This window comes from Bactrocera latifrons, unplaced genomic scaffold, assembly GCF_001853355.1.
Source record: "Bactrocera latifrons isolate USDA-ARS-PBARC rearing strain unplaced genomic scaffold, ASM185335v1 scaffold_209, whole genome shotgun sequence".
Lineage (NCBI taxonomy): Eukaryota > Metazoa > Arthropoda > Insecta > Diptera > Tephritidae > Bactrocera > Bactrocera latifrons.
Genome location: NW_017535619.1, coordinates 444,991 through 446,347, shown reverse-complemented (window position 1 = coordinate 446,347; position 1,357 = coordinate 444,991). Strand labels below are relative to the sequence as shown.

At 33.5% G+C, this 1,357-nt stretch overlaps 1 protein-coding gene across 3 annotated transcripts in view; it reads right to left on the bottom strand.

The window, feature by feature from the left end:
* The window catches only part of LOC108968293 (transmembrane protein 164), a 12,215-nt gene that overhangs the window by 9,041 nt on the left and 1,817 nt on the right, over positions 1-1,357 (bottom strand). The gene's annotated exons all lie outside the window — the stretch shown is intronic.

Here is a 1,357-nt window from a genome sequence, read left to right as displayed (position 1 = left end):
TTTTTTCGTAGAATTTTCGAGTATTACCCCTGTCGGCCAGCTTATCAAGCTCTTCGTACTCACGCATTTCGGCCTCTTTCTTCTTCTGTCTGCAAATGCGTCTCGCTTCCTTCTTCAACTCTCGGTATCTATCCCATCCCGGAGAGCTTAATAAGCTCTCCCTAATAAAAAAAAACATTGAAACTGTATTCTGCAAGGATTAAGAGGGATATAACAGTAGACGTTTCAAAAAATCGTTTTCTTTTTTGTCTTAATCGGAAACATAAGAATATTATTGACATTCAAAAGCCGATCTTAAAAATTGTAGAAGATATAATAAGTCACTTGTAAGTGGTTGGCGCCCAGCCTGCCGATCTTTCACCGCAAAGTTTAAACGGCATTTTCTCGAAACCATAGTTTCAAAATTGTCGTACGGGATCACGGGAAAGAAGTAAAGCAATTTTTATCATTCAGCTTTAAGTCTAAAGAGCATATAAAACTACTTGAAACTAAGAACATGATTAAAAAATATTTTTCGACAATTTTAAGCGCGAAAATAAACAAAAAATTTGCAGAAATGGCGAGAAGTTGTTTAAGACCTCATTTCATGGCTAATGTTCCTGAATGTTCCTTATAGTCTATTTTAAGTAAGAAATTCTGTCGAGTGAAATAGTGTTTCTTTTCAGGATCTTTTACGCCAATTTCGATATCAAGTCGGGAACAAACAATACTCGATAAAATTTTGTATACTTAAATATAATCCTAAATTTATCTGGTATTCGTTTCATGTGTACCCCTTTTAAGGGGTTTAAGTTTCAAGTTTCGTTTAACCTCCTAAACAGACATAGAAGATATTACCGAAATCTAAGAAAGCAGTTTCAAAATAGATGGCGTTAAAGACATGAGGATTTCTTCAGAGCACATAAATACCTTTCTCTCTCTCAGTTCACATAAATGAAAGCTCCTTAGTAAGTGAAAGCCTACGCATTGAAATGTAAGTTATACAGAGCTTAAGTATTGTAATATTCGAAAGAATCGTTTAAAAATCCAAAAAAGAAATATATAGAAAATTTTAAAAAAAGTTTATTTCTATCAATATTTTGTTTGTAAGTACTGCTCAACTCGAGTTAGAAGTAAAATGTATTGGTATGTTTTCAGTTTTTTCGATGTCCAATTAAGAAGTTTCTTGAGCTCATTATATGTATATTGCCATAGTTCATCTTATTTTGCAAGAATTTGACTTTTTTGCGAAAGCACGGATTGAGTTGTTAAGCAAAATTTCTAAGTTCGGGTGTCACCGAACATTTTATACTCTCGCATGATAAAGTGATAATCGAGATTTCAGACGTGGTTGTGAACCGATTTCATCCATATTTGG